At 45.4% G+C, this 27139-nt stretch overlaps 1 pseudogene; it reads right to left on the bottom strand.

Moving 5' to 3' along the window:
- LOC115475006 overlaps positions 1-27139 on the bottom strand; it is a 132933-nt pseudogene that overhangs the window by 93961 nt on the left and 11833 nt on the right.

Genomic DNA, 27139 nt, shown 5'->3' with positions numbered 1-27139 from the left:
ATCTTAAACTTGACCAGATATACGTCTACTATAATGGCAAACATCTCAACACATGTGACAGGATCTTGCAATATAATTACAGCAATGGCATATATCCTTCAAACTTTGTTTTAAAACAAATGTAAATGCCTGATTAAGCAAAACAGGTAAATACCTTACATTTTTCAAAAATGTTAATCTTTGTCTGTTCTTCAACACATCAAAAAAACCTCATGAAGCAAAGCCCCAGATTTCTCACTGATGAAAAGAAAAATCCTACTGTCAACATCAAGATTTTTCCATCTGCTGTGGAATCTGTAGCATAAAGAACATAGCTAGAATGCTTCCTTTTACAGCTTTCCATAGGGAAAATGTATTGAAATTCTGGTAGCACCTCAATAATAGCAACACAAAACCCTTCACTGCCAGGTACAGTACTTTGTGAAGTAACACTAAATCCTAAAAAGAAGCTTCTTAACACCAATTCTGAACACAAATACCAATAACTTTACCTTTTAAAAAGACAGCAGTGAATATACACAACAGCAATGTGTATCCCATTGGAAAAGCTAGACAAGTCAAACTCATAGATCCCCACACAAACCACATACCAGCAGAATCTCTCACCTGCTCATTCACAGGCAGAACACAGACCAACCATCATCAATTACAGAATAAAGGACCAAAAATTATAAACTGTCCCATAGATCGGCATCAGCCCTGCCCTGCCCTACCCTTCCCTTCCTCACCATCCATCCCCATAGCCTTCGCTTCCCTAGCATCTGTCCTATTCTCTACCTATCCTCCCACAGTCTGGCATCTCCTCTGCCCATCCCAGTCTTCCACCAACATCCCACCTACATTAAATGTTTAAAAAATATATATTTTAACCTAGGCACTGTAGAGACCATCCCCATCCAAAAACCCACCAATATGAACAAATATACAACTTTTTTTTTTTTCATTTTAAACTAGGTACTGATTGTACCCCCACCAATAAACCCAACATTAAAATTTATTGTTGATGGGTTTCTGAGTGAGGGTTGGCTTTTCACTGCCTAGAGAAAAAAGAAAAAGGTATATTTAATCATTAAATAAATATACCATTTCCCCTAGGCATTGAAGAGTCCACCCCCACCCAGAAGCCCAGAACCAACATTATACTGTAGATACTTAAAAACAAAAAAAACCCCAAAAACATTTTACCTGGGCAGGTGCAGACTCAAAGAGCACTGCAGTGTGCTCCATGTGCTGGCTCTGTGCCTATCGGGGACCACGGAGGCGTGCCGACGCCTGAGGGGCTCAACCAAAGAAGGTAGATCGAATAGGGAGCAAGTCAAAGCGAGGGCCCAATAACTTCTCTGTGGAACAGTGAGGGAGCCATTTCTGTGCAGCGCTGGCATCTGTGCACGTTGCAGGGGCAGTGGGGGGCAAGGCAAGGCAGAAACCATGAGACTAGGCCTGTCGAAGAGCAGCAGAGCACAGCACTGCGATAGCAGTGGTGCGTCGCAGCACTAGAGCGGCCGTTCCCAACACGGACCCGCACTTTTAAAAAATCAGGTAAAAAAACTAGGCAGGTTACTGCATTTAGGCAGCCGGCTCACTCTAAAGCTGTCTTTGCTGCCGGCTGCCCTAATAGGCCCGTCGACGAGCAGCAGAACACAGCACTGCGACAGCAGTGGTGCGTCACAGCACTAGAGCGGCCGTTCCCAACCCGGACCCGCACTTTAAAAAAATCGGTTAAAAAAACTAGGCAGGTTACTGCATTTAGGCAGCCGGCTCACTCTAAAGCTATTTTTGCTGCCGGCTGCCCTAAATGCACGCGACTGGTCCGCAGAAGAACTAAAACATGCAGTGCGTGCACTTCCAATGCATCAATTAGAGAAGGACAACCAAATGGGTGGGCCTGAGCTGAGATTGGGTGGGCCTGGGCCCACCCGTATCTACGCCCCTGGGTACCACTACCCTAGGATTCATTAAAGACAGTAGTACCTAATACAGAGCAGTAAGGATCTTTGAGCAGTGCTGAGGTACATGAAACTACGGGGCAATTCACTGTCTCCAGTATTAAGGGAGGCAACTTCTGCTCACAGAAATAAAGGACCATTCCGGACCATTCCTTTTCTCTCCATCTCAGCAGATGGCAGCAGGGAAATCTCTCTTTGGAATGCAGCGATTGTGTGCTCGCTGCAAAAAATAGTTTATTTCCAACAGTGGCATAGCCACGGGTGGGCCAGAGCCCACTCACTTAGAGCTCAGGCCCACTCAACAGTAGCACACTTTTAGCGGTAGCTGGTGAGGAATCCCATGCTCTGCCAGCTGAAGATTTCCCCCCGATGATAAGGAAAACGCTGCTCTCTACAATACCGGCACCTGCACATGCTCAGTTTTCAAAGCATGCCTGCTGCAAAGTGGAAAGAAGTGTTTTCCCGCCAGTTGAGATATTTTGTTTGGTGGTGGGGTGGGGGGAGAATACTTGGTGACCACCCACTTTATTAATTTATTTACTTGACATTTATATCCCACATTATCCCAAACAAGTTTGAGTTCAATGTGGCTTACAAAAACAGTAAAGGACACATAACAAAGAATAATGCATAAGAAAGTAATTTGTTGTAAGAATCCAATTTTGCAATACAATATCATAAACATACTGGGAAAGCTATGGATATTTAACATTTAGAAAATCTATTATGAATGAGAAATTGTACATGAAGCAAAGAGAAAGTTAATGGTAAATAGAGTAATAACCAATTCAAGTAATTAATTGTTTGAGATATGGTTGTTTTTTGTGAGGGTTTATTTGAATAGGAACAATTTGAGGATTTTGCAGAATCTAGTATATTCCTGTATATTTCTTATTTTGGTTGGTAAGGAGGTCCACCTTTTGGTTCCTAGGTAAGAAAAGTCTTGCCTAGGCCCACCCAAAATCTGTTGTCTGGCTACACCCCTGGCTGGTGCCAGTTTTTGAACTCTGTATAGTTCTACTATTAGTAGGATATAATATGTATGATACTACATCAAAATCTGGAACAAAGAAAAAAAACAAGATATTCACTGACAGCATTTCCTGCTTGTCTTCATTTCCTACTGACCTGAGTCAGATTCAAAGTGGGGATTCACACTAAGCTGTGCCTCCTATTCCAAAAGATAGATGACTTTATAAAAAGTTACCTTCAGGCCTTTATTGACAGCAGAAGAAGGAAATGTAAAGGTCGCTGTTTGAGCTTCATAAACATACAGACATGTGCTCCTCCAAGCTTCCGAATCTGTAAGAAACCCGCAGGACTCATAACAATTCATTTTAATGGCAAACAAGTTCCCTAGAGGTTTGTAACCAGGATTTTACTGCACGAACATGTCAAAAATCTAGTATTCTGTTTACCTGATCCCTCATTTGAGAAAGGACTCCAGACATGTGCACTACATTGATGTAACAAAACAAACCAGTATCCTCAAACCTCTCTTCAAGCTGGGATTTCATCTTGAACAGGCAGTATATTGTGAGTAGTTTAATAACTAGTAACTTAGAGTTGATGCAGTAAAGCAGGTTACATTTGGGTATAGAAGTTTATTTTTTTTGGGGGGGGGGGGGGGAGTTAACATGGACTAGAGAAATCCTCACATTAAAAGATTTGGGGCCACAGATTGGCTAAATTCTGGTCAGACAACCCATTGCCTGGCCAAAAGTTACATTGTTGTGAAAGATAATGTTATCCAGATAGCGTAAGCCTGATATATCTGTGGCTGGGGTAACTGCATAAAGTTAACTAGATAGCAACTGAATATCACCACTATCCAGTTAACATTGAGGCCCAGCCTCAGAATGTATAAAAACCCTCCTAAATTTGAAACATGTAACTTTTGGCCAGCCAAGATGGATTTCTGCCTGGGTTGATATACTGCTACAGCCTTGGTTTCCAGGCCAAAGGTGAATAGAGAAACTGTGTGTCAAGTAATGCCTGAGTTCTACCTGTGGCCACCTGGAGGGTCCTACCCAGCACTGCCCAGTCCTGCTTGCACCTGTGCATGTGCGCCTACACAGGCATACCCTCCACCTGCCTGCTGGGTCCTGTTTGCCTCTGGGGCAAGCCTCTCACCCACAAGTTATTTTCCCAGTGGTTCCTAAGGACACTGGGGTCACAATCCTAGGGGTTCCACAGTTCCCAGAAAAAACAATCACAGACCAAGAACATAAACTGCCAGAATTCTTAGTCAGCCCAGGACAACAGAGCTAACAAACTAATAGGTTTATTATCACAAAAAATAGAACAGTGAATGGTAAAAAGTTGTAAAAAGCAAACAGTAATAGGTAAAATAGCAAGAATTCAGTGAAAGAGCTAACTTAACACTTTTTTACTACCTAAGTAGTACCTGGGGAGATCAGGAAAAGTAACGGCTCACAGGATTTGAGCAGGGTCTCAGTGCAGAAGTCTACTCCCTCCACACTCCCAACTGAGACTGGAGAATTCCAGTACCTTCTGGACTAGATCTTGGGCTTCAGGGCCAATCAGGGTACAGAGCATGGTATTGCAGGTTACTCTTCTCCTCAGGGGTTTTCCTCTTTTCTTTAGGGAAAGTAAGCTAAAAGGAAAACAGATCTCTGCAACAGCTATAGTGCAGAGGACAGACACCACCTGCTGGCCAAACAAGGGAAATACCATGAAAGGGAAAAAATGTCATAACACAACATTACAAATCACAAGCATGAAAGTCCCCTGTTTTGCCACACTGTGCTCCTATGTTTACACTTTGCTGTGCAATAATTTGTTCCAGTTTGAGACTTTATGCATTCAGCCAGCCATGATCTGAACAGAACTACCAACCAAGCCACAATATGATATTCCAGAACGGGATTTGTCATGAGGACGTCTGAGACACTGTCTCTTGGTGACCCATGTGAAAAGGGCCTGTCTGGTTAGCTGCATCAGAGTTGATGGAATTCATACAACCAATCACAAAGGTTTTAAACTGAAACTTTTCCTTGAGGTAGAAACTTAACAGCCAAGAGTATTAGAAAGCATAGTAGCAATGCTCAAACTGTCCTAAAAAGTTATTTTCTGTTCTTTGCCTGCTGGAGAAGTAGCACTGCTACTGACCTGAATTAGGTGGTAATTAAGGTGTGATGAAGTAGACATTTATTTATTAGGATTTATTTACTGCCTTTTTGAATGAATTCACTCTGCAAAGGTTACTAAGGGCAATATGATTACTGGGCTAGATTCAACTTAACTTTCTTTCTGAGACATTCTGAGAGAAGAGGACATTTCTCTGGTAAGTGACATTACTTTGCTCTGTGCTTGGTAACTTAAAGATTAGGTTTAAAAGAGGAATTGTAGGATATTGATAAACACAGTTAGAATTTTAAAAAAAAATGGAAGCAAACTTTTAGTTAGACTCCATACCCTTTCCCCCATAGCTTTAAAACTTGAATTTTCTGCTACAGCTTTAACAGATATACTCTAGAAGGAAAAGTAGCCTAGCCCATACCAGCCCACCAGGGGATGCAATATCCTCTCGCACCGAGGATGTGTTTCCAGGAGCTTCTGGCTAGGGGAAAGGGTTAGGACTGCTGTTGTAGTTGGTGATTTGATTATTAGGCATGTAGATAGCTGGGTGGCTGGTGGACGTGAGGCTTGCCTGGTTACTTGCCTGCCTGGTGCAGAGGTGGTAGATCTCACGCATCACCTAGATAGGATTTTAGATAGTGCTGGGGAGGAGCTGGCTGTCTTGGTTCATGTGGATACCAATGACATATGAAAATGTGGGAGAGATGTTCTGGAACACAAATTTAGGCTCTTAGGTAGAAAGCTCAAATCCAGAACCTCTAGGGGTAGCATTTTCTGAAGCACTCCCCATTCCACACACAAGGCCCAAGAGACTGGCAGAGCTCTAGAGTCTCAATGCATGGATGAGAAGTTGGTGCAGGGAGGAGGGTTTTACATTTGTAAGGAACTGGGCAAAATTCTGGGGAAGGGGAGGCCTATTCCGGAATGATGGGCTCCACCTTAACCAGGGTGGAACCAGGCTGCTGGCATCAGCATTTAAAAAGGAGATAGAGCAGCTTTTCACTTAGAACCTGGGGGAAGGCCGACAGTCATTCAAAAGCAAATGGTTCAGCACGAGGTATCTTTCAAAGATATCACCAAAACAGGGAAGATAGGGCATCCCAATAGCAAGGTTGCAATAGAGACCATAGTAGACCAAGAGGGGCATAATCAAACGGGGCACCCAAGTTTTCCTGAGGGCATCCTCGCAGGATGTCCCCGGGAAGGAGCGGGGAAACCCGTATTATTGAAACAAGATGAGCATCCATCTTTTGTTTCGATAATACGTTCGGGGACACCCAAATCTCAACATTTAGGTTGACCATAGAGATGGTTGTCCCTAGAGATAGTCGTCCCCGGTTTTCGGCGATAATGGAAACTGAGGGCGCCCATCTCAGAAACGACCAAATCCAAGCCCTGACATGCCAGGACACCAACCGGGCACCCTAGGGTGCACTGCAGTGGACTTAAGAAATTGCTCCCAGGTACATAGCTTCCTTACCTTGGGTGCTGAGCTCCCCAACCCCCCACAACTGTACAACGCTACCATAGCCCTAAGGGGTGAAGGGGGGGCACCTACATGTGGGTACAGTGGATTTTGGAGGGCTCATATTTACCACCACAATTGTAACAGGTGTGGGGGGGATGGGCCTGGGTCCGCCTGCCTGAAGTGCACTGCACCCACTAAAACTGCTCCAAGGACCTGCATACTGCTGTCAGGGAGCTGGGTATGACATTTGAGGCTGGCATACAGGCTGGCAAAAAATATTTTTTTTTTTTTTTTTTTAGGGTGGGAGGAGGTTAGTGACCACTGGGGGAGTAAGGGGAGGTCATCGCCGATTCCCTCAGGTGGGCACCTTTTTGAGGCTTGGTCGCAAGAAAAAATGGACCAAGTAAAGTTGGCCAAGTGCTCGTCAGGGATGCCCTTCTTTTTTCCATTATTGGTCGAGGACGCCCATGTATTAAGCAAGCCCCAGTACCACTTTCGCTATGCTTCCAACACGCCCCTGGGAACTTTGGTCGTCCCCGCGATGGAAAGCAGATGAGGACGCCCAAAAATCGGCTTTTGATTATATTGATTTGGGCGACCCTGGGAGAAGGACGCCCATCTTCCGATTTGTGTCGAAAGATGGGCATCCTTCACTTTCGAAAATAAGCCTGCAAGTGTCTTTAAATAAAAAGCAGACAAAAGATTGCAAATTATCACTGTTAACTGCTGAACAAGATGTAAATAGGAACAACAAACATAAGGGTATGTTTACTAAGGTGCGTTAGTGTTTTTAATGTGCCTGTAAATTTAAGGCATGTTAAACACTAATGTGCCTATACATTTCTATGGGTGCATTAGCGTTTAACACGAGTAAACTATTTACGAGTGTTAAAAATGCTACCACGCCCATAGCGCCACTTTTTAAACATAGGCGATAGTTTGAAATGTCTATATGCAAATGCCAGAAGCCTAAGAAATAAGATGGGAGAGTTAGAATATATTGCACTAAATTAAAAATTAGATATAATAGGCATCTCTAAGACCTTGTAGAAGGAGGATAACCAGTGGGACACCATCATACCAGGGTACAAATGATATCATAGTGATAAGGTGGATCGAATTCGTGGAGGGGTAGCATTGTATGTTAAGGAGGGCCTTGAATCAAATAGATTGAAAATTCTGCAGGAAACAAAACACATTTTGGAATCCCTATGGATGGAAATTCCATGTGTAAAAGGGAGAAGAATAGTGATAGGAGTGTACTACAGTCCACCTAGCCAGGATGAACAGACGGATGTAGAGATGTTATCAGAAATTAGGGAGGCTAACAAACTGGGAAACACAATAATAATGGGTGAAATTAATTCAATATTGACTGTGTAAATGTAACATCAGGGCATACTAGGAAAATAAAATTCCTGGACGAAATCAAAGACTGCTTTATAGAGCAGCTGGTACAGGAGTCAACAAGAGGAGGAAAAATTCTAGAACTAGGGGAAGATGAGCTAAAACAATCGTTAATGCCCTTCCCTTACCGATTCCTTAGCGAATCGGTAAGAAACGGGCATGCATCAAGGAAATCCCATGCAAATGAGCTGGTCGCTGCTAGCTCATTTGCATGGGATTTCCTTCCAAGCCAGTTGGCCAGCTGAGCATGCGCAGAGCAGCCAAGCGTTATGCTGGCTGCTCTGTGCATGCCAAAGACGTCCAAAAAGGACATCCCTGACGAGCATGTGTCAGAGCCACGGGCCGGAGCTCAAGCTGCAGCCGCCGGTTCAGCCTCACGCTCTTGGCTCCTTCCCTCCTCAAACTCGATCACCCCCACACCAGTGGCACACTCGTAGCTTGCTGCTCTTCATTCCCATGGCTCTCACGGGGGTGGGAGGTGCCCCAAATAACCACCGCCGGCATCGGGACGTGCGAGGACGTCCAAATCAAAAAAAGCTATTTGGACGTTTCTTTCCATTATGCTCCGCCTCCAGGTTCTCAGCCAATCACAGCACGTTTAGCTGACACTGGTGACAGCTAAACGCACTGTGATTAGCTGAGAGAGATGTGGCGGAGGGGCATAATCGAAAGGAACGTCCAAATAGTTTTTTTGATTTGGACGTCCTCACACGTCCTGCTTCTCTCCGGCGGTGGTCATTATGGGCTGTTTCCCAGACCAGCTATGTCCTGTCGCAGATCTTCCTTACCCCTTTTGGCTCAGATTATCTCAAAGCTACGTGTGATGGGGGAGGTAATTTCCTGTGGGGGAGGGGGGCTGCATGTTGTCTGTTTTCCCCAGTCAGAAATATGTCTTTAAGGGGTAGATGCACTAAAAAACAGAACACCCATCACAAAACAAATCTGGGGGGAGAAAAACGTCCAAGTGCTCGTCAGGGACGTCCTTTTTTGGTCTAGTGAAGGACATCCATGTTAGGCACTTTAGAAGGATGGCCCTAACTCGTAGCTGCTGGCTTCGGCCTAACCCCTGGTAAGCCTTTCCTCAGCTGAGAGGTGCCCACCTCTACCACCGGCTGCCTTTCAGGTGCTGTGGAGGACTTGCAGCTCATCTGCATATCCTTACAGCCTTCTCCGGGGTGACACCCAGGTCCACCCCGATCCACTCAGGGCCTCCGCTCTAGGTGCCCAGCGCTCCCACCAGGTGCTGTGGAGGACTTGCAGCCCTTCTGCATTTCCCCACAGCTGTATCCGGGGTGACTCCAGTTCCACCCCGATCTTCCCAGGGCCTTCTCTCCAAGTGCACAGAGTTTCCAGGTGCTTTTTGGCTAGGATCAGGCGACCCTCAGGGGGAGGAATGCTGGCTTCGGCCTAACCCCTGGTAAGCCTTTCCTCAGCTGAGAGGTGCCCACCTCTACCTCCGGCTGCCTTTCAGGTGCTGTGGAGGACTTGCAGCTCATCTGCATATCATTACAGCCTTCTCCGGGGTGACACCCAGGTCCACCCCGATCCACTCAGGGCCTCCGCTCTAGGTGCCGCGCGCCGTTATTTTTCTCTTTGTATCTAATCTTTTTCCAGTTGCTAAAGTACCTTAATCATTCATGGCCCCTATTCACATTCTCTTCCTAGCTCTGTCCCTTCCTAATCTTTTCCCTCACCCCCTACCTGTCTCCGCTACAGGAACTCACTTCCCATCCATTGACTTCATCACCTCACCTTCTCTCCTACCCTCTTCCTCCCTCTTGGCTTTTAATCTCCGTCTCTTTCTTCCCTCCATTTTGCCTTCCCCATTCCACCTAAATACCTCTCTCCTTCGACGCCTTCGTGGCCACACCTCTCCTTCTCTTACTCTCAGCTGGTGACATCAATCCCAATCCTGGCCCTCCTCACCAACTATTATCCAAACTCTACAGATCTCACCATGACCTCTCTAACCTCATCTCTATTCCTCTACTCCCCTTCTCTTGCGCCCTATGGAATGCCCGCTCTATCTGTAAAAAACTCCCCTATATCCAGGACCTCTTTATCTCGCGTCACCTCCATCTTCTCGCCATAACAGAAACCTGGCTCTGCCCTGATGACTCTGCTTCAGTCGCAGCCCTCTGCCATGGCGGTTATCTATTTTCACATACTCCTCGCCCTGCTGGCCGTGGGGGCGGTGTTGGACTACTTCTCTCTCCCTCCTCCAGATTTCAACCCCTTCTTCCACCTCAATCTCACTGTTTTTCCTCCTTTGAAGTCCACTCTATCCGCCTTTTCTCTCCTCTGCCTCTTCGAATAGCGGTCATTTATTGTCCCCCTGATAAGTCCCTTTCATCCTTTCTCTGTGACTTTGACGCCTGGCTTGCCTTCTTCCATGATCCTTCCTCCCCCTCTCTCATCCTTGGTGACTTTAATATTCCTGCTAATGATCCTTCCAACTCTTATATTTCCAAGTTACTCGCTTTAACGTCATCCTTTAATCTCCAACTATGCTCCACCTCCCCCACTCATCAAAATGGTCACTGTCTTGATCTCATCTTCTCCTCCAACTGTTCACCTTCTAGTTTCCTTGCCTCTGATCATCCCTCCTCTGATCACCATCTTATAACTTTCACACTTAAATCTCCTCCCTCCCAGTCCCGTCCTATCCTATCTAATTTATCTAGGAATCTTCACGATATTGACCCTTCATCTCTATCCTCCCATGTTTCAAACCTCTCTACTGTGGCACCATCCACGTCTGTCAACGAGGCTGTTTCTTCTTACAACAATACTCTATCCTCTGCCTTAGACACTCTTGCACCTTTGATGACCCGCCCTGTAAGGCGTACAAAACCCCAACCTTGGCTGACTTCTAATATCCGCTACCTACGTTCCTGTACCCGCTCCGCCGAACGCCTCTGGCGGAAATCTCGGGCCCTTGCTGATTTCTTACACTTTAAGTTCATGCTGACCTCCTTCCAATCTGCTCTTTTACGTGCCAAACAGGATTATTATATCCAACTGACCAACTCTCTTGGCTATAATCCTCGACTTCTCTTCACCACATTGAACTCTCTCCTCAAGGTGCCCCCTCCCCCAACTCCCCCTTCATTATCTCCTCAGACCCTTGCTGAATTCTTTCACAACAAGGTTCAAAAGATAAACCTTGCTTTCTCTACCTCACCAGCTCTCCCTCCACTAGTCCGTTCCCCTCTCTCTCCTTCCCCTCATTTCCTTTCCTCCTTTCCTGAAGTTACTATTGAGGAAACTACACTTCTCCTTTCTTCCTCAAAATGTACAACCTGTTCCTCTGATCCCATTCCCACCCACCTTCTTAATGCCATCTCTCCTACTCTTATTCCTTTTATCTGTCACATTCTCAACCTCTCACTTTCCACCGCGACTGTCCCTGCTGCCTTTAAACATGCTGTGGTCACACCTCTCCTTAAGAAGCCTTCACTTGACCCTACTTGTCCCTCTAATTACCGACCCATCTCACTCCTTCCTTTTCTCTCCAAATTACTTGAGCGTGTTGTTCACCGCCGCTGCCTTGATTTTTCTCTCCTCACATGCTATTCTTGACCCATTACAATCTGGTTTTCGCCCTCTCCACTCAACCGAAACTGCACTTACTAAAGTCTCCAATGACCTATTACTGGCTAAATCCAGAGGTCAATATTCCATCCTCATTCTTCTTGATCTTTCCGCTGCTTTTGACACTGTCGATCACAGCATACTTCTCGATACCCTGTCTTCACTTGGATTCCAGGGCTCTGTCCTTTCCTGGTTCTCTTCCTACCTCTCCCTCCGCACCTTTAGTGTTCACTCTGGTGGATCCTCTTCTACTTCTATCCCTCTAACTGTCGGCGTACCTCAGGGTTCTGTTCTTGGTCCCCTCCTCTTTTCTATCTACACTTCTTCCCTTGGTTCATTAATCTCATCCCATGGCTTTTCCTACCATCTCTAGGCCGATGACTCCCAAATCTACCTTTCTACCCCGGATATCTCACCTTGCATCCAAACCAAAGTTTCAGCGTGCTTGTCTGACATTGCTGCCTGGATGTCTCAACGCCACCTGAAATTAAATATGACCAAAACCGAGCTTCTCATTTTCCCCCCCCCCCCCAAACCCACCTCCCCGCTCCCCCCGTTTTCTATTTCTGTTGATGGCTCTCTCATTCTCCCTGTCTCCTCAGCTCAACCTTGGGGTCATCTTTGACTCTTCTCTCTCCTTCTCTGCTCATATCCAGCAGACCGCCAAGACCTGTCGTTTCTTTCTTTACAACATCCGTAAAATCCGCCCCTTTCTTTCCGAGCACTCTACCAAAACCCTCATCCACACCCTTGTCACCTCTCGTTTAGACTACTGCAATCTGCTTCTTGCTGGCCTCCCACTTAGTCACCTCTCCCCTCTCCAGTCGGTTCAAAACTCTGCTGCCCGTCTCATCTTCCGCCAGGGTCGCTTTACTCATACTACCCCTCTCCTCAAGACCCTTCACTGGCTCCCTATCCGTTTTCGCATCCTGTTCAAACTTCTTCTACTAACCTATAAATGTATTCACTCTGCTGCTCCCCAGTATCTCTCCACACTCGTCCTTCCCTACACCCCTTCCCGTGCACTCCGCTCCATGGATAAATCCTTCTTATCTGTTCCCTTCTCCACTACTGCCAACTCCAGACTTCGCACCTTCTGTCTCGCTGCACCCTACGCCTGGAATAAACTTCCCAAGCCCCTACGTCTTGCCCCATCCTTGGCCACCTTTAAATCTAGACTGAAAGCCCACCTCTTTAACATTGCTTTTGACTCGTAACCACTCGCCTCCACCTACCCTCCTCTCTTCCTTCCCGTTCACATTAATTGATTTGATTTGCTTACTTTATTTATTTTTTGTCTATTAGATTGTAAGCTCATTGAGCAGGGACTGTCTTTCTTCTATGTTTGTGCAGCGCTGCGTATGCCTTGTAGCACTATAGAAATGCTAAATAGTAGTAGTAGTAGTAACATGCACTTGAACGTTTTTTGTTTTTTTTTCCCCCTTCCGATTCCCTCACAGCAGCCCCAATGAGAGGTGCAGACCTCCCGTTAGGTTTCCTACGGTGAGGGGATCGGAAAACGGTAGTGCATCTCATTACAATACGATTTATACACATTATAATACTAATTTGCTCATCTGCATTCCATTTTCGTTAGCTGCTACCTTGATCGGAAAATGGCTCGGAGAACCCTTTTGTGCATGTCACGGTTTATGTAGACAAACAACGTTGTTTGTCTACATAAAGCCACTAAGACATTTTACATATATACTTCATAGTGGTGTTTCTTTACTATAGATTTTTTACTATATGTTTTTATTACCATTATAAATCATTTTTTAATCGGCTAATTTTTTTAATTGTTATATTTTATTGTGATTTATATGTTTTGTTGCTAGACCCCTGAGGCAGGCGTTGTTTCACGCTGAAACACGGCCCGTGTCGAGTCACTTGTCAATAAAATACTCCTGTTGTCTCAGTCTTAAAGGCCCAGTGTTGCTTTTTTGTTCATCTACATCCCACCCTCATATATACAGAATGTTACAACAGAGGGCAGGAATGCAGCAGAGGAAAGGCTCCAGGTTGGCCCAGGCAGCCTGTCATGGCTGTCACTACAAGTGAAAAAGTGAGGTTTGATAGATGGGAGGAGGGCTGAGGGAAGAAGAGAAAGAGTTGCTGCCTGCAACCATAAGGGGGCTGGGTGGGAGTCAAAGAAGAAGTTCTGGATTCACTGGGGGGCTGAGAGAAGGGGAGAAATACTACACCTGCAGGGGGGGCTGATGGAGAAGTGTTGAACCTGCAGAGAGAATGGGAGAGAAGAAGTGCTGGACCTGCAGGGGAAGGGCAGATATCAGACCATGGAGGAAGGGAGGGAGGAAGTAAGTACGTAAGAGAGATTAACTCTGAGGCATGGAAGGAAGAGAAGATGCTGGGACCCACAGGAGATGTGGCTACACAAAGCCTGATGCTGTGCTCCTTCCTGGGTTGTGGAGGTGGTAAACTACACTTAGCAGGCTTTCACTTCTGGTGTACAGTTGGTTGCTTATAGAACCCAGGAAAGAACACAACATTGGAATTTATGGAGTTGCATCTACTGCCACCAGGCTGAAATTCCTGTGGCCTATCCCCTCCAAGCTGCTGCTGCCCTGCTGAACATTGAAGATGGACTTTGAGGGGGAGAGAGGGGACAGGGAATTGATGAACTTCAAGTGTGGGTAAAGAAACAGAGAGGAGATGCTAGGGTAAAAGGATATGGAGAGGGGAGATGTCTGGCACGGTGGAACTATGTGGGAGAGACCATGGGCATTTTTGAGGAAATGAGAATGGTGAGTACAGAGAGTAGAAGTGTAGTAATGGGGAGTAGGTGAAAGAAGGGAATAGGAATCCAATGAAGGAATGATGCAGGATAGCTAGGGGTGAGAAGAAGAGATGGAAAATTGATAGGCAAGTGAAAAACAGATGGAGCACAGAAGAGTGACAGGGTGAAACTTGAATGGGCAGACAAAAGAGAGAAAGAAGTATGTCAGAGATGGTTGAAGCAAAGGAATGAAAGAAGGAGGAAAGTGGAGAAAGGACAAATGGACAGCATCCACTGGAAAAAGAACAGAATATAGACAGGAAAGCAGAAAAGAGAAAGTGGGACCAACGTGCTTGGAAAAATAAAATGCCCAGACAACAAAGGTAGAAAAAAGTGTTTTATTTTGAATTTTTTCAGGTGGCATATGTTAGCTTTGGGAAATGTACAGCACTGATTCTCCTTCCAAAGACAGTCTCCTAAAACATCCATTATATTTGACTCACACAGAGCTGTTTGTACTGATCCAGAAATCATATCACTCAATGTCCAACCCCTTCACAATCTTAACTCCTACATTTAAAACTTCATTCCTCAGTACACTTACATTATTCTCAAAAATGGATGCTAATTGTTCAGCAGTTGACATATCATGATTTCAGATATACAACACATTATTAGCAGACAGGAGATGATGAGTAACCTGCAACAATCCTCTAATACAATTACCACATAAGAATAATTTGTTTAGTATAATAATGTTTCTTCACCTTATCTGTCTTTTATAATTTCATAAAGCAAGAAAGCTTCCAGTCTTCTTTATCCACAGAAAGACAAGTTGATCTCCCAGAGCAAAGTGAAGCTAGTGGTGACACATAGGGGATGCCAGACTGCTGGCCTTGGTTGGTACAAGGGCCATCATATGATTGGTCTAGTAGCCATAGTGTTGTGTTTCTAGTATTTCATATTAATGTTATAATCATCCTATTATTTCAGTACATGTTTTATAAGTCAACCTCCCATATATCATAAATTATGAAAAAGAATACCATACCTATATTTGTAGCATTGACACTAAGTGTGACTGAAGATTGCACAGGAAGTTCCAGAGGATTTACAATTGCTTTCTTTATCCATGTTTTCATATCAGGTGCAAAATTGTGAACACTAGCTGCTATCATTAGCAGGAAGAATTCCTTGGAATTCTTTCTAACTTGGTTCGCTGTGCTGACTTTTGGAATTCCAGTAAATATTAACAATTGAAGAAGCATTCCCTGAATAGAGGAAAACATCATATTCTCAGAGTATGGGACATCCTTGATAGTTTTATAGTCAAAGAGTAATTTCTTAGACCAGGACAACAGTTGCGGTTTAATCTCTTGTTTGAGTTCGATAGCAGTTTGGAAGTCATTCAGTGCTTTTCGGAAGTGGTAATGCTGCAATGAATTTTCAGAGTTTAAAGTCTTGATGTTTTCAGAATTGGCATAAGTGCTTGGGAAGGTAATTCCAAACCTGTTGAGTATTTTATTGCCAGGAAACTCAAGCAATACATTTTTGTCCTTGTTTTCATGCGCCCAGAACCAAGCTCTTCCTGCAATAAGTAGGCCCCTCCCTTCTGCTACAAACTTGTGGATTTCATCAGCATCTTTATCATTGTAAACAGTGCAACAGTAGACGCTGGCACTAGCTTTGAAGCTTGACAGCTCACAGGCAACGTTTTCTTCAGAAAGGATACCATGGAGATTTTTTAATCCTTGTTCTACAGCAACATTTCCTTGCCTTCCATTGTCAAGCCAGGATATTGCATTGAGAATAAGCTGTTTGTGTTCTGGACTGTTGATGTAGTCCTGATGGCTTGCAACCACAACACGCCCCCTGCCATAAAAGGCTGCTGCTACATATGTTCGTTGTAGGTCATCCACTATAAGAGAAAATGCCAATGCACCATGCACCAGAAGATGGGATGGAGGATCCAACCTGTCCATTTGTAATTCAGTCACCCCATCCAGTAGATGATTTATGTCTGGGTCAAAATTTCTTCCATGCCTAAAAAAAGAACAACTACTTTAAGGAAAATATAAAACAGGTATCACCATGGGCATAGTTTGACTGTTTCATTTGAGGGGGCAAAGGATGGGGTGGGGCATATTAGCATATTCATTTGTGTGTGTGTGTGTATATATATATATATATATATATATATATATATATATATATATATATATATGCTAATATGGAGGAAGGAAGGGAGAAAGAGCTGGCTTTTTTGGGAATAAACATAATGAATATATATGAGATATCTCATACATATTCATTATGGCTATTCCCAAAAAAGCCAGCTCTTTCTCCCTTACTTCCATCTTTCCTCCTTACCCAGCACTCCCTCTTCTTCTCCAGTATTATTTCCCCACCCCCTTTCCCATACCATGCCAGTGTTGACCTTAGAAATGCATAGGCTCTATCTGTAGATCCTTCAAGAGGTAGTGTGTCATGATTTAGGCTCTAAAATCCTTTCTGATGTTTTGGTGCCACCTCAGTAAGACCAAAACGCTATACACAAACTTGTGCAAGAACACACTCATAACCTTACCAAACCATAACAGCACTAATTCCAAGGACAGGATAAGCTACAACCTTATGTGTGGAAAGGCAGCACTGTAATTACACCGGGCTCTAAAACACCAATACACTACTTCGTGAAAACAAAACAAAAAGGGCTGCAAATATTATACGCTAGCAGAATACTGAACCTTGATCACACATGAAAAACACATGACACAACAGACATGACACAAGGAACTTGAAAGCAAAATATTGAACTGGAAAGTTACCTCAAGTAGTCAGACTCAGCATGCAGCAATACTCGAAAAATTGAAACTTACACGCAAAATATCACAGATGCACATTTCCAAAAGCTGACATATTCCAATTAATAAATTCTGAATAAAATGCTTTTTTTCTACCTTTGTTCTCTGATCATTTCATTTTTCTATTCGCTTTGGTCCCAGCATCTTCTTTCCATTTGATATTTTTTCACTCACCATGTCCACCATCCTCATGTGTCCCTATGCATCCTGTCTACCATCTGTAGCCCTCTCCCTATCCTTTTTCCAGTTTCAGCATCTGCTCTCAAAGTGTTCCGATCCATCCCTTAAATTCAGCAATTTTCCCTCCATCCATATCCAGCATTTCTCCTCACTCCCCTCCCCTCCATCCATGTGCATCTATTTCCTCTGTCTTCCCTCCCCTCCATCCATGTCCAGCATTTCTCCTCTCTCCCTTCTCCTCCATCCATGTGCATCTCCTTCCTTTGTCTTTCTTTCCCTCCATCCTTGTCCAACATTTCTCCTCTCTTCCCTGCCCTCCACTCCATCCATGTCCAGCATTTCTCATCTCTTTCCTTCCCTCCATCCATGTGTATCTCCTTCCTGTCTTACCTGCCCTTTATCCATCTATCCATGTCCAGCAACTATCCTCTCTCCCCTGCCATCCCCTCCATCCATCCATGTCCAGCAACTCTCCATTCTCCCCTGCCCTCTCCTCCATCCATCTCCAGCAAATTTCCTCTCTCCCCTGCCCCCTCCCCTCCATGTCCAGTGGTTTCTCTTTTCTCCCCTGCCCTCACCCTCCCCTCCCATCCCAACCATGACCAGTGACTTCCCCAGCTCCCCCATTTCAGTTCCCGAGTTCAGTTCCAACCCAGCTCCTCCTTCCCACCCTCAGCTCCCCGACAGCCCTCCTCTCTGTTCCTGATGACCTACGTTTAAACCTTTTATTATAAGTCGCAGCGACGGCACTGAAAACAGCAAAGCGGGCTCACCTCCAGCCTTTTCCTTCCCTCTGTGTCCCGCCCTCATGGAAACAGGAAATGCATCATCAGAGGAAGGCGAGACACTGAGAGGGAAGGAAAAGGCTGGAGGCGAACCCGCGGTGCCATTTTCAGTGCCGTCGCTGCGACTTAAAATAAAAGGTTTAAACGCAGGGTGGCAGGAATGGAGAGGAGGGCTGTCAGGGAGCTGAGGGCAGGAAGAAGGGACTGAGAGCTGCCTGCAGCCGGATTGCACCGGCCCTGCATTTGGGGGGCAATGCCCCTCTCACCCCCCCCCCCCAACTACGCCCATGCATATCACATAATCTTCTTCTCTGAACAAGAATGTAGAGGAGGTTGATATTCAAAAGCAAACTATACAAATGCTTGAGTTATTCATTCAGGGGAACAATTATCTTACCTTCGTTTATTAAGCCATACTAGCGGCTCCCGAGCGCTAATGGCGACACAGCCCATTTACTTTGAATGGGCTGTGTCGGCATTGCTATGCAGCAGCCGATAGTGCAGCTTAGTAAACGGGGGGGGGGGGGGGGGGGAAGGTTAAGTGCAGCTTAGTACACAGGGGGGAGGGTCAGCTTTTATTTTTAGTTTGCTTAAGGGCCCTTTTAATAAGCTGCACTATAAGGGGGCCTGAGCTACTATCAGCACATGCTTTTGATGTACAATGAGGCCCCCTTTTACTGCAGTGGGTAAAAGGCTGTCTCTTTTTAAAAAAAGAAATGGCCATGTAATAAGTGAACCACTTACCACGTGACCATTTCAGGGGGGAGCACTTACTGCCACCCATTGAGGTGGCAGTAAGGGCTCCTGCGATAACTGAGTGGTAACTGGGCACTGCATGACACTACCCGATTACCACTGAGTAAACATCGGTGCTACAAAATAGAAAATATTTTTGTAGCGCTGGAAATGGCACATGCTGGGGGTGAGAACTACTGCCGGGCTGCAGAAGTAGCTCCGTTGTAGTTCCTGTTTGGCATGTTTACTGCATGCCAAACAGGAACTATATCTATCTATCTATTTATCTATATCTATATATAAATATAACTTTTATAAAATGAGATTGAAAGACCTAAATATGTACACCCTCCTTTAGGTTTGTTTATTTTCCGGATTAACTGGTTTTTCTTGGGATATCAAAGAGGGGCATAATCGAATGGGGCGCCCAAGTTTTCCTGGGGCCGTCCTTGCAGGATGTCCCGCGAAGGGGCAGGGAAATCTGTATTATCGAAACAAGATGGGCGGCCATCTTTCGTTTCGATAATACGGTCAGGGCCGCCCAAATCTCAACATTTAGGTCGACCTTAGAGATGATAGTCCCTAGAGAAGGTCATCCCTCATTTTCGGCGATAATGGAAACCAAGGACGCCCATCTCAGAAACGACCAAATCCAAGCCATTTGGTCATGGGAGGAACCAGCATTCGTAGTGCACTGATCCCCTCCCCCCCTCATATGCCAGGACACCAACCAGGCACCCTAGGGGGCACTGCAGTGGACTTCACAAATTGCTCCCAGGTGCATAGCTCCCTTACCTTGGGTGCTAAGCCCCACAAAAACCCACTCTCCACAACTGCACACCACTACCATAGCCCTAAGGGGTGAGGGGGGGGGGCACCTACATGTGGGTACAGTGGGTTTCTGGTGGGTTTTGAAGGGCTCACATTTACCACTACAAGTGTAACAGGTAGGGGGGGATGGGCCTGGGTCCGCTTGCCTAAAGTGCACTGCACCCACTAAAACTGCTCCATGGACCTGCATACTGCTGTCATGGAGCTGGGTATAACATTTGAGGCTGGCAAAAAAAAATATTTAAAGGTTTTTTTGAGGGTGGGAAGGGTTGGTGACCACTGGGGGAGTAAGGGGAGGTCATCCTCGATTCCCTCCGGTGGTCATCTGGTCAGTTCGGGCACCTTTTTGAGGCTTGGTCGCAAGAAAAAATGGACCAGTAAAGTCGGCCAAGTGCTCGTCAGGGACGCCCTTCTTTTTTCCATTATCGGTCAAGGACACCCATGTGTTAAGCACGTCCCAGTCCCGCCTTCGCTACACTGCCGACACGCCCCCGTGATGGAAAGCAGTTGAGGGCACCCTAAATCAGCTTTCGATTATGCCAATTTGCGCGCCCCTGAGAGAAGGACGCCCATCTTCCGATTTGTGTCGGAAGATGGGCGCCCTTTTCTTTCGAAAATAAGCCTGCTGCTTATATCATAATGGATTCAAAATTTGGTACAAAAAGACATTAACATATTCTGTTAAAAATTTGCAATATATCATTAATAAGAATCATATTTTGAAATACTTGTGATATAAGTCTTTAAGGGGGTCTTTTACTAAAGCTTAGCTCGAGTTATCTGCAGCAGGGCCCATGGGAATAAAATGGGCCCTGCTGCAGATAACTCGAGCTAAGCTTTAGTAAAAGACCACCTAAGATTTTACAAAATAGTAAATATATCATTCCAGACCTTACTAAATTAAAAAAGAAAAAGGTCCATCCAACAAGCGCTTAAATTGATCAAGTTTAGTAGAAGGATAGTCTAAATTAGAGAGAAACAAAATCGTGATGAAACATGAAAGATATAAGAAACAGAACACAATCCATTATAATTTTAAACACCAAACAGGTAATTTTAAATTCAATTCTAGATTTTATAGGTAGGTAGTGCAACTGTAACAGTGGTGTAACCCTATCAAACTTTTGCAACCTATATATCAATTGCACTGTAGCATTCTGTAGCAATTGGAACCATGAAGAAAGTTTAAAAGAGATCCGTAAATATAAATGTAGCCTGAGTCTCGCCCCTCGGCTAGAGCTCAGTTCCCTCAGACCAGGGCTCACAGGGACAATTCCACCAGTTCACCCACACTCTACCCCTCCTCACACTCTCTTTCAATTCCTGATCCACACTCTAGTCAAGCTGGGGGTGGGTTCTATGGTCCAGAATTGCGATCCGGGGGTTTGGGAGACAATTGCACTCTCTAGGGTCATCTCATTCTTGCCTGTCGGTCCCCAAAGATACACCATAATTCACAGTCCTATGCGAAAACTCAAACTTTTATTCTCCAATTCCGCAATAGCAGTAACATCAACAGTTCAGCAATCCAACTTCAAATAAATGCATACCAAGTTCCAAGTTTTCTGTTGTTCCTCAGAGAACTCCTTTACCACTTCTCTCCTCAGGGTTATTTACAAGGACAGTTTTCCAGTAGAGAGTATGTGCATATATATATACAGTTCTCCTATCCATGCTTATGCTTTGGATAGTGTTATTCTTGCTGGCCGCGCCTCCTCTTCTCAGTACAGACTTAATTCTCTGCAAGCACATACCTCCTTCTGATCTGCCCCTATACCAGTGCTGACCCCCTTCTGAATCCACCCTGGTACTGGGATTCCCTGGCTGCAATTCCCTAGCTCCCGGGTTGGGTCTCTTCTCTGCCCACCCTTAGCTCACACACTTTAACGCCTGATGCTTCTGGAGCCACAACCTCCATTTTTAACCGGAAGCCACATTCCTCACTTGGGATTCCCCTTTTCTCCTTCTGGTCTCTCGGTCAGGGATTATGAGGCAACCAAAGACCCCTCTATGGGCATAATTCCAATCTTTATCCCCTTTGCAACTCCTCCCTCCTGTCATTCAGCACAAGGGTAACTCTTTTCCCTGTCTATTTCCAAATCACTCTCCATGGGCTGGGACTCCTCCCACCCAGGGACACCCTACTACACCAGCCCTCTGGCAGGGACCTCCCTACCCCCAGGGTCCTAGAAAAATCCATCATTCTAGCAGAGGTGTAGCCAGACCTCGGCGGGAGGGGGGGGGTCCAGAGCCTGAGGTGGGGGGCACAGTTTAGCCCACCTCCCCCAGCCGCCGACCCCCCCCCCCCCCGCCACTTTGGACCCCCTCTCGCTGCCGACCCTCCCCCGCCGCCAGGTACCTTTGCTGGCAGTGGCCCACAACCCTCGCCAGCCAAATTCTTCTTCAGCGCCGGTCAACTCTGGCGCCTTTGCAGATGATCTGTTTCTGGCTACCAATGTCCTGAGTGCACGTTCTGTATGTAGCCCCATTCAGGACATGCACGCAAGCCGTCAGGAGTCAGAAACAGATCATCAGCGAAGGCGCCGGAGTTGACCGGTGCTGAAGAAGATTTCTGCTGGTGGGGGTTGGGGAGGATCGGCGGCGGAAGGGGAGGGTCGGTGGTGGCGGAGGGAGGGTCCAAAGTAGAGGAGGCCAGGGCTTAATCTGTGGGGGCGCATGCCCCTGCATTCTAATAGTACTCATTCTATGGGGCATTACATAAAGAATTATTATTTTTCTGGGTACGACATAGTTATTTTCACAACTGAAATGTAATGGAAGGGTATTCCAAAGAAATGGTGCCAAGTAGCTAAAATTTACTAAGATAGAACAAACAGCCAGTATGGTTAAAAGGTGAAGTGAAGGAGGCTATTAGAATCAAAAGAACATCTCTCAAAGATTGGAAAAAGGACTCGAATGAAGAAAGTAAGAAGCAACATAAGCACTGACAAGTTAGATACAAAGCATTGCTAAAGAAGACTAAAAGAGAATATGAAGAGAAACTTGCCGCAGAGGCAAAAACTCACAGTAACAACTTTTTCAGGTACATGAGAAGCAGAAAGCCTGTGAGGGATCCATGAGATTGTTAGATCATGAAAGAGCAAAAGGGACACTCAGGAAGAACAAGGCACATAGGGAGGACAAGGACATTTTTTGCTTCAGTCATTATGGAAGAAGATGTAAGAGATCTACCTGTACTGGAAATGGTTTTCAAGAGTGATGATGGAGAAGAAATGAAAGAAATCTTGGTGAACCTGAAATACATACTGTGCCAAATCAACAAATTAAAGAGTAGTTAATCACCTGGACCGGATGGTATGCACCCTAGTGTACTGAAAGAACTCGAACATGAAATTGCTGATTAGTTGCTCGTGATCTGTAACCTGTCATTAAAACTGTCCATAGTACCTGAAGATTGGAGGTGGGTGATGTAATGCTGATTTTTAAAAAGAGTTCCAGGAGTGATCCAGAAAATTACAGACTGGTAAGCCTGACGTCAGTGCCAGGTAAAATAGTGGAAACTATTATAAAGAATAAAATTATGAAACATATAGATAAACATGGTTTAATGGGACAAAGTCAGCATGGATTCAGCCAAAGGAAGTCTTGCCCCTCCAATTTCCTGGCCTCCAACATAATCTTTTTTTCGAAGGTTAAGAGGGACTTTGAAAAAAAGATTGCGTTGGAGGCCAAAACACTTAGTAAAACCTTTTTTAGGTACAGTTAAAAGCAGGAAGCCGGCAAAAGAATCTGTTGAACCGCTAGATAACCGAGGAGTAAAAGGGGCAATAAGGGAAGACAAAGCCGTAGCGGAGAGATTAATTGAATTCTTTGCTTCAGTCTTCACCGAGGAAGATTTGGGTGGGATACCGATACCAGAAATGGTATTCAAAGCTGACGAGTTGGAGAAACTTTTTTTTTTCCTGTTTAGATTTTTTTTTCATAAATCTTTTTATTTCAAGGCAATGCAACAATAGCAATCCACTCAGAGAAAGCATACAACACAGTAAGTATTTTGCCTGAAACATTTTAACATTTGAACCTAACTCACCCCCCCAACCCCACCCTCCTCCCTTCCTCTTCCTTCCCCCCCACCCTCAAAGAGGTCAAACAGTTGCTTGGGAGCCGGTTTCCATGTGTGATTCCACATCCGGGATACATGGCTGCTCAATTCAGTCCAAAAAACGCTTATTGGAGCACAAGCCCAATACATGTGCCCCAGATGGGCAGAAGTGCTCGTACATTTTGGACACTCATTCAACTCTCGCAGCGTAGCTCTATACGCTCTATGCGGGGATAAATGCAAGCAAAACAAAAACTTATATTGTATCTCCCACCAAGCTGCATTGTTTGTCAAAGCAGAAATGGAATTAAGGCAGGACTGAAATTGTTCCAGTTGCAGGTTAATCCGCAATTCCAAGTTCCAGGCTTGTACCACCAGGCGACAATCCACTGGTTGCAAAGAGTCTCTCAAACCACGATGAAAGTAGTTTAAGGGCACACGGAATTGTGCCTCCAGCCCAAGAATGTCACCAAATTTTTCCCAGGAAACATTATTTAATGAGGTTACAGGCAAAGAACTGACGTGGAGGGGCATAATTGAATGAAAACGTCTATCTCCATGGGCGTTTATCTCCGAGAACGGGTCCGTGAAGGGGAGGACCGAACCGTATTTTCGAAAAAAATAGACGTCCATGTTTTATTCGACAATTTGTGAGCTGGGCGTTTTTGTATTTCAGTGATAATGGAAAATGAAAGCGCCCAGCTCAAAAACGAATAAATCCAAGGCATTTGTTCGTGGGAGGGGCCAGGAGTCGTAGTGCACTGGTCCCCCTCACATGCCAGGACACCAACCGGGCACCCTAGGGGGCACTTTTACAAAAACAAAAAAAAAGGTAAAAGAGCTCCCAGGTGCATAGCACCCTTCCCTTGTGTGTTGAGCCCCCCCCAAATCCTCCTCAAAACCCACTGCCCATAAGTCTACACCATTACTATAGCCCTAAGGGGTGAAGGGGGGCACCTACATGTGGGTACAGTGGGTTTGGGGGTTGGACGACTAAGCATTAAGCAGCACAATTGTAACAGGTAGGGGGGGGATGGGCCTGGGTCCACCTGCCTGAAGTCCACTGCACCCCCTAACAACTGCTCCAGGGACCTGCATACTGCTGCCAGGGAGGTGGGTATGACATTTGAGGGTGAAAATAAAAAGTTGTGAAACATCATTTTTTGTGGTGGGAGGGGGTTAGTGACCACTGGGGGAGTCAGGGGAGGTCATCCCCGATTCCCTCTGGTGGTAATCTGGTCATTTAGGGCACTTTTTGGGGCCTTATTCGTGAAAAAACAGGGTCCAGGAAAAGTGCCCTAAATTCTAGCTACAAACGCATACTTTTTTTTCCATTATCGGCGAAAGGCGCCCATCTCTGTTCAGGTGATAACCACGCCCCAGTCCCGCCTTCACCACGCCTCCGACACGCCCCCATGAACTTTGTACGCTTCCGCGATGGAGTGCAGTTGAAAACATCCAAGTTCGGCTTTCGATTATACCGCGTTATTCGTTTTTGGGAGATAAACGCCTATCTCCCGATTTAGGTCGCAATATAGGCGTTTTTGTCTTTCGATTATAAGCTGGATAGTGTCTCAATTGAATGTATGCTAACCAATCTTGCACACCCAACCCATATTCTTCCTTCAATTCCTCAAATGATTTTAATACCCCTTGTTCATTCACCACATGCCATAGATACTTGATTCCCGCTGCGGCCCACCTCTGGAAAAGAACCAAAGAGCCACCCGCCGGGAAAGCCAAGTTACCTCCAAGGGGCAACAGGGCAGAAACCCTTGTGTCTATCTGATAATGCTTACCCAGCCACCTCCAGGTGGCTCTCAAAGGAGAGAGAATATAGCGGAAGGGACCCAACCCCGGCAACTCGCCGGAGGGCGCATGGAGCCAATAGGAAAAATGCATTTTACCCAAAAGTGCCACTTCTGCCCCTGTGCAAGAGAAAAAATTAGTGGATCGGAACCAGTCAGACAGATGCCTCATGCTACTTGCCAATGAAAAAATTTTTAAGTCTAAAAGTCCTAACCCCCCCCTTTGAACGTGGTAATATTACTTTAGAAAAAGGCAAACGGGCCCTTTTTCCCTGCCATAAAAAATAGGTCAATTTTTTCCTCAACCAGTTTCCCTCACTGGGCCGCAAATGAAATGGCAGCATCTGAAACACATATGTCCACTTGGGAAAGAGGCCCATATTGTAAAGCGCGATTCGACCCAATAAGGTGATCGGTAGAGCATGCCATCGCTGCAAAGACTCCGCCGTCCTAAGTTTTAGCGGCTCCATATTTAATGCATAAAGGTCTGCTAAATCCGCAGGAATGTGAACCCCCAAATATTTAATACTGGATTGTGCCCACTGAAATGGAAATTTTCCTTCCCACTGTCTTCAAATTCCCTCTTATGATAGTTTAAAGAAAAGCCCGTCAAAAAACTAAATTCCTCTAAAATTGCCGTTAAATGTTGTATCAACGAGACTGGATTAGTCAGGGTCAGCAAAATATCATCGGCAAACGCCAACACCTTGACCTCCAACGATGGCATGCTCACCCCCACAACATCCGGATCCCTCATGATTGTTCGTAAAAGTGGCTCTAAGTATAACAAAAACAATAATGGAGATAGTGGGCAACCCTGCATTGTACCCCTCTGTAACGGAAAGGAAGCGGACTGCATCCCATTCACAACTACCCTAGCCGAAGGGTTATTATATAATGTTGAGACCGCTTCCATAAACCAGCCCCCCACGCCTACATAGTTTAACACTTGGAACAGATATGCCCATTGCACCCTGTCAAATGTTTTTTCAGCATCCAAACTTACCAACATCAACTGTTCTCCCAAGGCATGACTGCGTGCAATGGACAGCAATACCTTTCATACATTTACTGTGGCCTGACGACCTCTCACAAATCCCACTTGATAGTTACCAATTAAAGATGGCAAATGCTGCGCAAGCCTATCTGCCAAAACCCAGGCCAGAATTTTAATATCCACATTTAATAAGGATATGGGCCGGTAGGTTTCAATAAGATCTGGGGATTTGCCCGGTTTTGGGATTATAGTAATAAGCACCTCATTTTCTCCTGGAGAAAAACACCCTCGTCCCACCACAGCATCAAAATAAGAGACTAGGGGGCCCACTGAGTCCGGACCCAATATCTTATAATACTCACTCGAAAAGCCATCAGGGCCCGGAGCCGAACCCACTGGAAGGGACTTTATAGCCTGTTAGATTTCCTGTGCCCTAATGGGGAGAGCCAAAGCTTCTCTAACTCGGGGCTCCAAACTCAGCATACCCGCATCTTCTAAGTAGTCTTTTATCATAGAGCTCTGATGATCCCCCGGCTGAGAATAAATCCCCTTAAAATATTCCTGAAACGTTTTCAGGATCTCCACTGGCTGCGAGACCCAAGACCCATCTTGTAAGTGAATA

The sequence above is a fragment of the Microcaecilia unicolor genome, chromosome 7 (genome assembly GCF_901765095.1).
Source record: "Microcaecilia unicolor chromosome 7, aMicUni1.1, whole genome shotgun sequence".
Taxonomy (NCBI): domain Eukaryota; kingdom Metazoa; phylum Chordata; class Amphibia; order Gymnophiona; family Siphonopidae; genus Microcaecilia; species Microcaecilia unicolor.
This window is presented reverse-complemented; position numbering and strand designations above follow the sequence as displayed.